At 38.1% G+C, this 15,155-nt stretch overlaps 1 long non-coding RNA gene across 2 annotated transcripts; it reads left to right on the top strand.

Annotated features, from left to right (window-relative positions):
- The first annotated feature begins 4,264 nt into the window (after positions 1-4,264).
- Positions 4,265-7,849, top strand: LOC119009911. Of its 2 annotated transcripts, none has more exons than XR_005071845.1 (4): positions 4,265-4,518; positions 6,523-6,664; positions 7,463-7,544; positions 7,648-7,849. It is a non-coding gene; the product is annotated as an uncharacterized LOC119009911 (long non-coding RNA). The 2 variants fall into 2 exon arrangements; XR_005071846.1 differs by lacking the exon at positions 4,265-4,518 and adding an exon at positions 5,438-5,870.
- The last annotated feature ends 7,306 nt before the right edge of the window (positions 7,850-15,155 follow it).

The following is a 15,155-nucleotide window of genomic DNA, read 5'->3' as shown; positions in this document are numbered from 1 at the left end:
CTGGTAAGTGAGCAACAGGGATTCGACCCAAACACAGAAGAAAAGGCGAGGCAGCAGGATAGCTTAGTGAGGATCTCATGAGAGCTCAGGTAGTGGTCAGGTGGCAGGTACATAGGAAAAATAAACAGGCTGACAGCTTCACAAAAGAAGTCTGGTCAGCAAAAACACAAATGTGTTAAGAAAACATTGGAACAAGAAATAGAGTATTTGTGAGGCTGGGGTCTATGTACTGGGTTAACAGGTGATCAGGAGCAGCTGTGAGACAAGGTGAGCAGAGTTGGTTTGATTAGGTTGGAGTGGCTAGAAATGCAGAAATGTGTCATATTTTACTCTTTCCTGTCTTTTCATCTGTAAAGCTTTCGCACTATGAGCAACAATGATTGGTGTGCAGACCCAGGAGCCTGGTGGATCCCCCAAAGACTCAAGAGATTACAGCAAGTACGTCCAATTTCACAGCCTGTTCATGATATCACAGTATTTGTTTTCATTATTAGATTAAACTCTTTCCTCCGTCCTCAGTTCTCTCTAACAAATACTCTTGATGAGTTAGTGCCATAATACAGTCTGTTGTGAGTTCTTCTCTCTCACACTTCTTCGTATTTAAGAACTCAAGGTTTTGACTTCAAATCAGATACAGAATAAATAAAGACATTTTAATTCCTACAATATGGGACTTTTAACTAAGATTCTTCTCCCCCAGAGAGGAATATATTGCCAAGTCATCTGACGGGTGTTCAACAGCCACACTGGAGATGATGCATCACGACCTTCTCTGCAGGAATGTTGACATGACAATAATATCTTTGAATGAATCGTTATTGTCTTCTAAACTAATAAAGAGTTTTGAGCATTGTTGTCTCTGTGCTGATAATGTATTTACAATGAAATGATTGAAATAGCACAAACACACATGAACATACCATGTGGGATGATGGCACTTTGGTGGCCCACTCCTGTTTTCAAAATCTGAGCCATAACATGATCACACCAGCTAAGAGCAAACCGAATAAATCAGAACTGGCCCAATTCTGAATTTGAATCTGCTGAAACTGTCTGGTGAGGGCTGGATCAGGTGATTTGAAAATTGGTTTGAATGAGGAAATGGGAGCAGAAAAGTTTTTTCTGTTGAGTAAATCTTAGCAATCCGTTAAAGTCATTAATATTTTCACTTGTCTTACCTTGCGGCCAAACCTGTCCGACAGGCAACTGAAGCCATTATGCTGCTTTCTTCAAAGCCACCAGACTCAATTGACAAAAACAAAAACTGCACTATAAATAATCTACTCACAAAACTGAAAACAGTTCTGTGTTGTGACTGACTTTCTATTACTTGTAATTGTGTTAAATACCACTAACATTTACTGACATTCCTGTATACATGTAATGCCAACATAAAAAATAAAGTATATAATAAAAGTAATAAATAAAGTAATTTGAATAAAAATGCTGTTTCTTTGAAGGCTTCAGCTTTATAACATGTCTGGTGAGATTGTAGAAGCAGCAGGAGTACTGGTGTAGGAGCCAAAGCAAAAATATACAAATGAAACATTCTCATGACTTGAAGTCAAACATCAAGAAGGTACGAAGCTGTTTGTCACTCCGATTAATAACTAACCTGATAACTACAACCAAGATTACCGTAACACCTGTAATAGTCGAAGGATTTTGGAGTTCTTGACAGAGTAGAGGTCAGCAACATTCATTCCTGTCAAATATTAAATGGACAGCATGAAGATTAAAAAAACATCTTTAACCTCAAAGATAAAAAATACATTACCATGCGCAATATATGTGTGTGTGTGTGTGTGTGTGTGTGTGTGTGTGTGTGTGTGTGTGTGTGTGTGTGTGTGTGTGTGTGACGTGGTGTGCCAGGTTATAGAAGATGGTCAGTTACATGCAAGGACCCTGTGTCTATTTGAAGCATAATTCAACTAACGTCAAAAATTTGCCGTATTGCAAAACAAACTACCAATAACCTGACATGAGATCACAATAACACTAAAACACTGAACAAACACATACATTGAACACATGTGCACTACATCAACCAGGTCAGAGCATCATGTTATCTACAAGTGTTAACCAGTGAGAGTCTAGAATAAGGCTCTTAACTCTTCACAATAACCAGATACTGTACAGAGACACATATGCAAAATGAATCCCTTTTTTTGAGGCTGTCTTGTGAGGTATCTGGAGGACAACACATTCTGACCTACTTAGGTTAGATTCAATCATGACTGATCTACTTAATTTGGATTCAATCATGACTAATTGATGTGAGGGAAGGTCCAGGGGTCGGCTTCCAACTGTGAGGGGCCAAAGGGAACCGACGATAAAGTGCTTAGCTAAGTTTGACCTGCATGCCAAATGGTGGCAGGTGCTTAAGACAGGTCAACTCCTCTTTTAGTCTACTGGATAATTTACCAAAGTGACCAATTAGAAGAAGTGGGTGTGTACATGTCCACATGTAATGTGTTATACATCACCCAATTTAGAACACATATCCCCAGGAGAGGTCTTAACTGAGTTTGTAACTGTGTTTACCTGTTTTTACAGCCCTCTCTATCATATTAATGTTGCACAATATTTGTTAGATTTCATATGCAAGAATAACATATCAGAACAATAGAGGGACATTAGAGAAATTCCCTCACAGTACTCAACAAAAATAGAAATGCGACACTCATAGTTTGAATTTAGAGATCTAAGACTTTTTGTTCAAACAAAACGTGTGAGATATGTTCAGTCTTTTATCTTGCCTTACCTTCCTGAACCTGGCACTAAAGCAAATGTGTTAGTTTCTTTCAAGCCTTCAGACTCCTTTGACAAAAAACGACATTTTATCTCAGCAGGACATGGGAGTTGCTGCTCAGCTGCAGCCTCGATATGTCTGTTTGTCAGATTGCGCAATTACTAAAGATAAGGTATCTGTCTTGAGATGTTTTATCCTTATAGGGAGAAAAGATAAACACAAAATAATTGAGTAGTCACCCAAAAAACAAACGCTTTTGTGTTGTTCCTCTTTCTCTGGAATGAGTGTGTGTTTGACTCTTCAAGTTCACCTCATTTGTAACAAAGGAAGTTTCTTCTTGCAAGTCAGAGCATCATGTTATCTACAAGTGTTAACCAGTGAGAGTCTGAGGTGACGATAAATCAACAGTTAGAAAATGTGTCTAGGCTGATTTAGTAATAGTGTTCATGTTAACTGACACATTAATTTAGACATTATCAAAACATTATAAAGATGCAATTATCATTAGTTGATACAGTAATAATCATTAACTAGCTGCTAATTGCACATTAATTACATGTTAATTACATTTTTGTTAATGTTTATAAATGCAGTAACTTGTGAAATGTTTCCCAGTAATGAAAATGTGTTTGGGGCTCGTTCACATGTGTTGCCTTTTGCCTTTAAATAATCACTTTAATATCATTTTTGATCAGCCGGCCCAGGTAAACCTTTGTGGGTTTGGATTTTGGGTTCCTCGGTCTCTTTTCTCTGTCATCTTTCATTGATGATTTTGACCCAAAGTGACATTTAAATTTCAGTTGATATTCAACTATTTTTAAGGGATATACAAGTGTCTTAACAGTTATACATAAATATACGAAAATATATGATTCACCTGTTGCTTGAGGCGACAGATCAAGTTTTTGAAGTGGCGTTATATCAGGTGCTTATCCATGGTCAATGTAACAACTACAGTAGATGGCAGTCAGCAAGCCCCCAATTTGGAGAATCAGCAGGAGTAAAAGCAGAAGGAAGCTCACAGGCAGCAGCAAAACATATGTATCTGCTATGAAAAATATAAATGCAACTTATCCTCTCAATGATGAGGTAAAGTTAAACATATTAGACTTTTTCCTGTGCAACAAAAGTTTGAGAAAAAGGTTTATTGCAGAAACTTGTTAAATCCCATGTTGGTGAACACTTTGCCTCTACCAACATAATCCAGCCACCTGACAGGTGTGGTATATACAGATGCTGATTAAACTGCAGGACCAGCACACAGGTTTGTCTTGGATTGGTCACAATAAAAGGTGAGTTTAGTGTTGGGGATCATTGCGACATGGGGCCGTGCATCATGTTGAAATATGAGGTGATGGCAGCGGATGAAATGCAGAAGAATGGGCCTCATCTGTGAATTAATACTGACATCAATACAATCCTGGGTTTGTTGTCCATAGCTTATCCCTTCCTGGGTCGTTTACTTTATTTGTGTTATTCAGTGACTTCGATGAATGTGTCTCTCACTGACTTCAACACATCACACACTCTTGTTCCTCTTTCTCTGGGATGACGGTGACCCTCACACTCTTCTCATTTATATACTGGAGGAGTCTTCTTGAAAGACAGATTATCACTGTTCACGCCAAGGGTTGGACCAGTGAGTGTTCAGAATAACGCTATTAATTATTCACTCACTGTCATATTGGGACCCAGGATGCCTTTCTCCGTTCGCTGTGGCCTGACATGTGGGTGTTTATCCATGCTGCCCATCATCCTGGTACAAGGTGTGTTAATGACTACTAATGACTTTTTGAGTCCTTGATGTGTAACTTTAATCATTAGGAGAATCTTCTGAATGTATTAAATAGAAATTGAATTATACATTAATCAGCAATGAAAACAGAGTTGTATCTCTTATCCTGAAAAATTTCACTTTACTGCTGAGAGTTATGCTAGAGGAAAGCTACTGTAACTACAGGGTAGTAGATTGCACTCACAAAAGCTTTATCTTCTGTCCATTATCTCATGGTGTGCTGGCAAAAACAGTTCGAGAGGAGGTGATGGTCATGAGCACGGTCATCTGTGTGACGTGATTTCTTCCATTTTCTCCCATCTTTTTGATTGCGCTGGTAAGGTGGAGGGGGGTGATAACAGAGTGACGGAGGTTTCCTCGATTGACATCACAGTGAATTGTTCTGTGATGCGTAGGGACAAGGGAGGTGGTGGACTTCAAGGGGAGAGAGAAAGTGACAAAGTGGTGACAGGGAGAGCCAGGGTACCACAGAACCATGTGAAGGCCAGGTGAAGTTGGTTCCCGGCCCGGTGGGTGGGTGGGTGGGTGGAGAGGGGGGAGTATGAGGTCAACTGTGGAGAGAAAGTCAAGGAATTCAGATGAGTGCAGCTTCTCTGGGTGGATGTTCAAGTCACCCACGACAACGAGTGGTGTGCCAGCTTAGGAGGGCGTCCATGTCATCAAAGAAATCCCGGAGAGGACCGGGACGCTGATGGATCACCACAATGTTGATCACAATGACATCTCAGACTTTTTTTCCTGTCAAACAAAAGTGTGAAACAAAAAGGTTAATTTCTCTCAATTTCCTTTCGGATCATTGCGACATGAAATGTTCACGTTTATTTGATCTTTCAACGTCCTCAGTCAGAATTCTTACTTAATGCACCGTTAAGTATACAAATTAATTTTCACTACTTTACATTGCTGTCAGACCTTTCCGACAGTTAACTGAAGCCATTATGTAGCTTTCTTCAAGGCCACCAGTCTCCGTTGACCTAAACAGTACTTTTACTCCAGCAGGACACAGGAGCCTCGATCTGTTGGTTTGTTTGTGTTACTGAGTGACTTGGACAAATGTATCTCCCCCTGACTTCAGCACGTAAAACACTCCTGTTCCTCTTTCTATGAAATGACAGTGCACCAATGCTTATCTCATTTATACCAAAGAGATTTCAGACAGAGACAGAGCATCACTGTTCATGCCAAGGGTTGAACCAGTGAGTGTTCAGAATAACGCTATTAATTATTCACTCACTGTCACATTGGGACCCAGGATGCCTTTCTCCACTCACTGTGGCCTGACACTTCTGTGTTTATCCATGCTGCCTCTCCTCCATGCGCAAGGTGTGTTAATGACTACTAATGACTTTTAGAGTCCTTGATGTGTAACTTTAAATGATTAGGGGAATCTATTGAATGTATTAAATAGAAAGTGAATAATATACTCATCGGTGATGAAAAGAAAGTTGTATCTCTTATTTTTCCGAAAAGTTAACAGTTGAGGCACAGGGAGTTTTAATTTTGCATCATTTGTATACATTTGCATAACAATGCTGTAGTTGGTATTCTACAGGCTATCAGCTGCACTGTACTAGTTAAGGGTTAAGAACAGATGTAGGCTAGGCTTAGTTTTTCTGTCGAGGGACTGGGTGAGGTTGTTCTGGTCCCACAATTGTTTTAAAAGACTGCTAGTTAGGGTTCATTCAGCATTTTGGGGAAATATATCTATTCACTTTATTGCTGAGAGTTCTATGAGAAGATCAAAACTAATCTCATGCCTGTATAACTCACTAATTAACAGGATATATTTGTATCCATATTGTTATTTACGTCTTCTATCTGTTATATGTCTGTTAAATACTAAGATTTTACTTTTACAGGGAATCAAACTGGCAGCAGTTAACAGATCTTTGCTGTTACAAAAAAGGTGTCCTCAAAGAATATTCTCCTATTCCAAGACTTAATAACAGAATGGCTGTTGTTTTATGCATTGCAGAGTTTTCCCTTCAAACCAAGGGCTTTCCTGGACCTTCTCCCACCTGCTGTATGGAAGCCTCAAAAAGCACCTTTAACGAACCTGTCAAAGCCTGCTTTGTACAAAAGAAGAATACATTTCAGGGTTGTGTACCTACTTATGTGTAAGTACAGGGTAGTAGTTTAGATTCACAAAAGCTTCATCTTGTGTCCATTATCTCATGGTGTGTAAGGCGGTGTCACCTAGCCGACACAGCTGATCATGAGCAGACAGTGAGGAACAATATGACAAAGAGAATCTTTGGATCAGCAGTGATAGTTTGACATACTGGGAAAAGACACTTCTTGGCTTTCTTTCAGAGAGTTTGATGAGGAGATCAATACCACTTTTGTGTTTGTGTGCTAAATGTGTGACTAAAGCCAGGAGAAGTTTGCCTGGGATTTACCTCATTTTATTTGGTAGGTAATGTGTGTTCACCAAGTCAGGAGGTGATGCTTGGCATGGAGACTGGTACCATTGGGGAAATAACTAGCCCAGCTAAATACCTCTTCAACATGTCTAGACCTTGTTTTCATCTACTAACATTGTTCTAAAGCGGTCTCACTAGTAGCACAGTTGGATTACATGAACAGAGTTTAGTTGCTTTGTTGAAGAAGGTCATCTTGGCTAACAAGCACGGATGACAACTGGGAGCTGAAATGTTTAAATAGTTTGTACTTTTATGTTCAGGGCTCCAGGAAGACTAGAGGCACAGCCTGGTGCTTCTAATGGGGATCCTTGAATAAATCATCTACCATTTAAATACAGCAGATATTTCTGTTTAAGGCACATTGAATATATCTGATAAATGTTTTCTTTTATTTTTTCTGTTTTTGCTATAGAAATACATTCTGCTTTTGTTTTGCTTGTTTTTTACTCTTTCCTGTTTTTTTTGTTTTTTGTTTTTTTTTTAACCCTGAAGCTTTCACACAATGCGTAACAATAAATGGTGTGTGGACCCAGGAGCCTGGTGGATCCCCCAAAGACTCAAGAAATTAGAACAAGTAAGTCCAGGTATTGACCTCAACTCAAATGCAGCATAATTTTTTTTAAAAAAAATGTCATTCCTACCACATGAGATTTTTACCTCAAATTCTTCTCCCCTAGAGAGGAATACATTGCCATGTCCTCTGACGAGTGTTCAAGACAATACACCACGACCATCTACGAAACAATCCTGACATTCTCTCCTTCTTTTTTTCTGATAATGTAGAGCAAATTATCAACTTCCTCTTCTCATAAGTAGATCTACATATGACAAAAATATTGTTTCATATGGATTTTTATTGTCTTCTAAACTAATAAAGAGTTTCAAACATTTTTCTCTCTGTGCTGTATATTTATTGTATTTACAGTAAGGAAAAAAACAAATGAAATGTCCTTAATGTCTGGAGCACATAATATCTTGTTACTCAAAATGTTTTGGTGAATTAAATTAGGACTCCATGATGATAATGAAAATATCATTAAACAAGCCTTTAACACATTTACTTAAGACAAAATATCTATGTAGAGATATATTTTTTCTCCTTATAGGTAGAAAACATCAAGCCACTATCAAGCAACGTAAGTGTTTGTGTTGTTCCTCTTTCTCTGGAACAAGTGTGTGCTTGTCCCTTCAAGTTCACCACATTTGTAACCAAGGAAGTTTCTTCTTCATTTCATTTTCATTTAATTATTTCTTTAGTTGGGACAATGCAAATTTCATTAACACTGATATGTTAAGCATCAGTGTAAATGTGCCAGACTTAGCATAGCTGCTAAATTTCAGCCATAGTCCCAAGGCAGGTTCATCGACAACATAGACACAGAAGACTTTAAAAGCTTGCAACAACAAAATCATACAATGGACAACTGCGAAACAGAACACCGACAGACATAATTCAGACAAAGCAGACGCAGATAAACAAGATAAAACAGACCATTTTTTTAACCCACAGTTATAAAAACAATAGACTAAAGCCCCCGGGAAAAGGCATCAGAGTGAGACAAGTATTTAAACTATATAGATGCACAGCTGATTTGTTTTCAACCAATGTCTGAGATTTTTGTTTAAAAAAGTGAGTAGCTGTCTCAGTTTCTGATGTGTTCTTGCAAGTCAGAGCGTCACGTTTTACTACAGAGTCTAGAATAACAGTTATTTAACAGATCAGTAATGTGTCTAGTATGATTTACTAATGGTGTTGGTGTTAACTGGGGCATGCATTTAGAGATGTGTTAATACAATTATAAAGATACAATTAATATTCTCTGATACAGTAAGAAGCATTAATCACAATGCTATTTACACATTAATTACCTGTTAATTCAAAGATAGTTAATGTTTATTATTGCAGTAACTGGTTAAATGTTTCCCAGTGATGGAAATGTGTTTGGGGCTCTTTGACATGTGTTGCATTTTGGCTTTGAATGTTTACCTTAATGTCATTCTTGATCAGCCAGCCCAGATAGACCTTTGTGAGTTTGAGTGTTGGGCTCCTAAAAGGTCAGTTTAGTGTTGGGGATCATTGCGACATGGGGCCGTGCATCATGATGAAATATGAGGTGATGGCAGTGGATGAAATGCACCAGAATGGGCCTCATCTGTGAATTAATACTGACATCAGTACAATCCTGGGTTTGTTGTCCATAGCTTATCTCTTCCCATGTAAGCTGCTGGCTCGATCGATTACTTTATTTGTGTTATTCAGTGACTTCGATGAAAGTGTCTCTCAGTGACTTCAACACATCACATACTCTTGTTCCTCTTTCTCTGGGATGATGGTGCACTCTTTCCCTCATGCTCATTTATACACAGGAAGATTCTTCTTGCAAGTCATAGCATCACTGTTCATGCCAAGGGTTGGACCAGTGAGTGTTCAGAATAACGCTATTAATTATTCACTCACTGTCATATTGGGACCCGGGATGCCTTTCTCCGTTCGCTGTGGCCTGACACTTTTGTGTTTATCCATGCTGCCTCTCCTCCATGCGCAAGGTGTGTTAATGACAACTAATGACTTTTTGAGTCCTTGATGTGTAACTTTAATGATTAGGAGAATCTACTGAATGTATTAAATAGAAATTGAATAATATACTCATCAGTGATGAAAAGAAAGTTGTATCTCTTATCCTGAAACATTTCACTTTATTGCTGAGAGTTATGCTAGAAGATCAAATGCACTCTCATATCTGTGCAACTCACTAATTAACACATTTTTATCTGTATCCAAAGTGCTATTTAGGTCATTTCTGTTTCTTCATAAATACTGAAAATGTAACTTTTGGCAGGGAACCAACTTACAAACATTTAACAAAATTTTACACTTAATAAAAAGCTGTCCTGAAAGAATATTTTACTATACATATACTTAATAATAGAATTCGATGTTGTTCTGTGTATTGCAGTGGTCCCTGTAATAACCAAGCATGATGTCAGAAGTTCAGGACCTACTCCCTCCTGCTGTATGGACACCTCAAAAAGCACCTTTAATGAACCTGTTACTACCTGTTTTGAACAAAAGAAGAACTCATTATGGGGTTGTAGAGTTCATGCTTATATGTAAGTACAGGATAGTAGACTACACTCACAAAAGCTACATCTTGTGTCCATTATCTCATTGTGTGTTAGCCAGTGTTATCTAGCCGACACAGCTGATCATGAGCAGACAGCAAAGCGTGAATATGAATGAAAGAGAATCTTTGGAAAAACAGTCATAGTTTGACATGCTGGGAAAAGACTCTTATTGCCTTTCTTTAAGAGAGGTGGATGAGAGATTTATACAGTTGTTGTGTATGTGTGCTAAATGTGCAGCTCATGCCAGAAGAAATTTTACAAGGTTATCTAACTTGATCGGTGATGTTGTTTGCTACATCAGGACATGATGCTGACGATTGGTATCAGTGGGGAAATAGTTATCCTGGCTCAGTACCTCTTCACCATGACTAGACTTTGTTTTCAACTACTCTTTGAAACACTGTTCTAAAGTGGTCTCCCTAGTAGCACAGTTGGATTACATGACCATAATTTGGTTGTGTTGTCAAGGAACACCAACATCCTGAAAGGAGGTAACAAGGTCATCTTGGCTAACAAGCTTGGATGACATATGGGAGCTGAAATGTTTAAATAGTTTGTACTTTTTCATGGCGGACTCCAGGAAGACTAGAAGCACAGCCTCCTGCTTCTAATGGGGATCTTTGAATAAACATAAAGATCTGTGGGCCTAAATTCACATTTTAATACTGTGGATAGTTGATAGATAGATTATAGCTGACATGTTTTTTCGTTTTTTCTACTCGGCCTAAATACTGTTTTTGTTTTGAATGTTTGTTTTACTCTTTCCTGTGTTTTCAACACTGAAGCTTTCACACTGAGAGCAGGCATGATTGGTGTGTGGACCCAGAAGCCTGGTGGATCCCCCAAAGACTCAAGAGATTAGAGCAAGTAAGTCCAGGTTTTGAAATCACACACTTCATAAACAAAGAAAAGTTAATACCTACAATATGAGACTTTTGCCTTAAATTCTTCTCCCCCAGAGAGGAATACATTGCCAAATCTTCTGACGGGTGTTCAGCAGCCACACTGAAGACAATGCATCACGACCATCTATGCAGAAATATTGACACTGCTTCCTTCTTCTTTTCTAATAATTTAGAGCAAATGATCAACTTTCCCTGCTTAGATATGGTAATGATAAATTTGAATGAATTATTATTGTCTTCTGAGCCAATAAAGGTTTCTGACCATTGTTGTCTCTGTGCTGTGCAGTTAATATATCCTTAAATATCCTTAATGTCTGGAGCACGTAATATCTTCACACCTGGTACAGTATTAAAATGACTTTTAAATACATTGAAAATGTTTTGATTGGTGAATGACAATGGGACTCTATGATAGTAACGTAAATGTCATTAAACAAGCCTTTACATCATTTTCATAACGGCCATGTCTGCTTTTTGGTAGCATTGTCCCAGATCATCCAGCCCACATAGTGCATGAGGTGAAGGCACTTGGGCGGTCCACTCCTGTTTTCCAAAATCTGAATCATACCATGATCACATGTCAGCCAAGAGCAAACCCAATAAACCAGAACTGGACCCCAGTCTGAATCTGAATCTTAAAAGAAATGGTGTTTTGGTTTTTACACCCAATGTTATTTCCTGGTTCAAAGATAATCTCTGCGGGAGAAAGTCTTTTTTAATGCCAGCTTCTCATACTGGAGCCGTTACATGACCACGTCAGCCAACAGCGACACCAACAATTCCAAAGTGGCCCACTTCTGCTGAATCTGAATCTACGTGTCTCTGTTAGCCAGTATAGGAAGACATTTCTGCACTGAGTTAGCTGACATGGGTGGTCATGTGACCCACTGAATCAAATTCCCTCCTGGAAGAAAATGAAAATATTCATTTAAAATTTTAAAATTTGTCTCCTTCGATTTGTACAGGAAGACATTTCTGCATTAAATTTGAGTAGGTAAGTCATATATTTTTTAACTGAAAAATCCAACTCATCCAACATCATGTTATAATCCGCTGACATATGACCATAAAAAAAAAAAAAAAAAAGATTTACATCTAAACCGCTACATGCTGTTACATGTTGTTACAAGTTTAATAAAACAAAGGCATACTTTACAAACTGGATCCAAAATGTAATCACGTAATTCTTGACATCATAAATCTAATTTAATTAAAATGTTGTCATCTGGTTTGTATATAATATACATGTATATATACATGTAGTCTACATCTACCCAACATCACATTGCACATCCAACATCACACATCATACTGGCCTCCTGTCGATATGATCCTCCATCCTCAACGCTGTTCAACATTACCGCCAGCAGATGGCAGTGCTGTCTCATAAATAGCAACACAAAGGATCTCAGGATATATCAAAATATGAATTTATCTGCAGTTCATCGCGAAAACTGACAAAATTGCTGGTCTAAAACAATTCAAATGTTATTTACCAAAACACAACATGAAAAGAAAACCTTCCATCAATATCCATCAAACAAACGAGTCCGTACCTTTGCAGAATGAAATCCTCATCTCGACACATCTCACTACTATCATAGAGTCCCATTGTAATTCACTAATCAAAACAATTTAAATGTATTTAAAAGTCATTTTAATACTGTACCAGGTGTGACTATATTATGTGCTTCAGGCATTAAGGATACTTAAGGATACATTAAATACACAGCACAGAGACAACAATGGTCACAAATCTTTATTAGCTGAGAAGACAGTAGACAGTTCACACAAATATGTCATTGCCATATCTAAATGTCTAAATGTCGTGATGCATTGTCTTCAGTGTGGCTGTTGAACACCTGTCAGATGACTTGGCAATGTATTCCTCTCTGGGGGAGAAGAATTTAAGGTAAAAGTCTCATATTGTAGGAATTAACTTGTCTATGTTGATGCTGCATGTGATTTAAAGTCAAAACCTGGACTTACTTGCTCTAATCTCCTGAGTCTTTGGGGGATCCACCAGGCTTCTGGGTCCACGCACAAAACACGTTTGCTCTCAGTGTGAAAGCTTCAGGGTTGAAAACACGGGAAAGAGTTAAAAAACAAGCAAAACGCAAATGCTATGTAGTCCGATAGGAAGAATAGAAAATAACAAAAAAAAAACTATCACTGTTGAGCCAAAGATTCTCTTCCTCATATTATTCTTTGCTGTCTGCTCATGATCAGCTGTGTCGGCTAGGTGACACCGCCTAACACACCATGAGATAATGGACACAAGATGAAGCTTTTGTGAATCCAAACTGCTACCCTGTACTTACACATAAGTAGATACACAACCCTGAAATGTGTTCCTCTTTTGTTTAAAGCAGGCGGTGACAGATTCGTTAAAGGCGCCTTTTGTGGCTTCCATACAGCAGGTGGGAGAAGGTCCTGCAAACACAGCAATGCACAGAACAACAGTCACACTGTTATTAAGTCTAGGAATGGGAAAATATTTGTTGCCAGTTTGATTCCCAGCCTAAGTTACATTTTACTGCTTATGAAAACAAACAAACCTAAGGACTAAATAGCTCTTTGAATACAGATATAACCTGTTAATTAGTGAGCTGTACAGACATGAGAGTGGTTCTGATCTTCTCATAGAACTCTCAGCAATAAAGTGAATAAACATATTTCCCAAAATGCTGAATGAACCCTAACTAACAGTCTTGTAAAACAAATGCGGGACCAGAACAACTTCCTGTGCCTTAAATATTAACTTTTCAGAATAAGAGATACAACTTTCATTTCAACATTGATAAGTGCAATATTGAATTTCTATGCAATACATTCAATAGATTCCCCTAATCATTTAAAGTTACACATCAAGGACTCAAAAAGTCATTAGTTGTCATTAACACACCTTGCGCATGGAGGAGAGGCAGCATGGATAAACACAGAAGTGTCAGGCCACAGTGAGTGGAGAAAGGCATCCTGGGTCCCAATGTGACAGTGAGTGAATAATTAATAGCGTTATTCTGAACACTCACTGGTCCAACCCTTGGCATGAACAGTGATGCTCTGACTTGCAAGAAGAAACCTCGTTGATATACATGAGGTGAGCATGAGGGAAAGAGTGCACCGTCATTCAGAGAAAGAGGAACAAGAGTGTGTGATGTGTTGAAATCACTGAGAGACACTTTCATCGAAGCCTCTCAGTAACACAAATAAAAAACCAGGCTCCTGTGTCCTGCCGGAGAAAAAATGTATTGTAAGTTTTTGTCAGTGGAGTTGAAGAAAGCTACATAATGGCTTAGGTTTACTGTCAGAAAGGCCTGACAGTAATTGAGACTACATTGAGAAGCAATAAGCAGTTACTCTGATGATATGCTGCACCCCATTTTAATTTAGGTATGAATTTGACGGGTCAATTAAAAAAAATATATAGACACAACAATTTTGCACTGCAGACAGTGCGTATGATAACACATTTTCATTATTAGGAGACCTTTATAAGTTACTTCAATAATAAACATTAACTAACAATTAATTAACTGGTAATTCATCTGCAATGAGCTGTTGATTAATTCTTATTACTGTATCAGTTACTATTAGTAGCATCTTTAAAATTCTATTAATAATGTCTAAAGTGATGCTTCAGTTAACACCAACACTATTAGTAAATCATACTAGACACATTATTCAACTGTTTACTAACCATTATTCTAGACTCTAGTAAACAGTGATGCTCTGACTTGCAAAAACAAACTTCCTTGGTTAGAAATGAGTTTAACTTGAAGGGACAAACACTATTTCCAGAGAAAGAGGAGCAACACACCTTTTTTTCAGTGGTTACCCAAGTTATTTGTGATACATTTCTGATATAGTTTTTCCCTATAATGAAAAAAATATATATCTGTAGGTAGATATATTGTCTTTAATAATCATGTGATGTGTTGAGAGACACTGTTTTAAAGGGTTGGTTTGGATTCACTGAAGTCACAAAGCATCACAAACAAACAAGTCGAGGCCAGAGACTAGACTAGCCTTAAAGGATAACTTCAGTTGATTTCAACATGCAGCTTCATTGCAGCATAGGCTTTCCTCTTCTGTATCCATTTGCACACAACATCCACAAGAGTACCACCAGGTCGCCGATGTCCTCGGCCGTG

Source organism: Acanthopagrus latus, chromosome 20 (assembly GCF_904848185.1).
Source record: "Acanthopagrus latus isolate v.2019 chromosome 20, fAcaLat1.1, whole genome shotgun sequence".
NCBI lineage: Eukaryota > Metazoa > Chordata > Actinopteri > Spariformes > Sparidae > Acanthopagrus > Acanthopagrus latus.
Note: the sequence above shows the minus strand (reverse complement) of the source record. Positions and strands in the feature narration are given on the sequence as shown.